A 473-nucleotide genomic window follows, 5' to 3' on the forward strand; every position below is an offset into this window, starting at 1 on the left:
ATTAAGAGATCCCTTCTTAATGTGCTTCCAATGTAAGGGGACCAAATCCACAAATCCTTTATCTATTGCTAATGTGAGGCTTCAGTAGTCTGTTAGTCAAATCAGGTGGATCTTCAGCTTTTACAGCCTTTTTAGTATAAAATTCCCTCTCTGTGTTTCTATGGACAGTGTGTCCTTGTTGAACTACAGTGGATAGTTAATAACAAAAGGAGGGAATGTTATATAAAAACACAGAAACTTTGGAAGATGCTCACTTAATTTGTATAAGTCAGAAAACTGAAGCACCATATTAGCGCACATTTTTGAATGCATTTTTGCACAGAGCAAGTAATGTTCAGGAATCTCTTCATGTTGAGTATGATTGAGAACCGCAGTCATATAAGGCAGACTTACATGAAATATACTTGAAAATTTGTAAACGTACCCTTTAATACACAGAAATGAGAGTGGCATCTATCTTTTCATCTAACTCT

General features: G+C 35.5%; 1 protein-coding gene across 1 annotated transcript in view; it reads right to left on the reverse strand.

Annotated features, from left to right (window-relative positions):
* The window catches only part of rptor (regulatory associated protein of MTOR, complex 1), a 182,454-nt gene that overhangs the window by 56,232 nt on the left and 125,749 nt on the right, over positions 1-473 (reverse strand). The gene's annotated exons all lie outside the window — the stretch shown is intronic.

This window comes from Morone saxatilis, unplaced genomic scaffold, assembly GCF_004916995.1.
Source record: "Morone saxatilis isolate NCDOM2014 unplaced genomic scaffold, NCSU_SB_2.0 Contig17, whole genome shotgun sequence".
In the NCBI taxonomy this organism is placed as follows: domain Eukaryota; kingdom Metazoa; phylum Chordata; class Actinopteri; family Moronidae; genus Morone; species Morone saxatilis.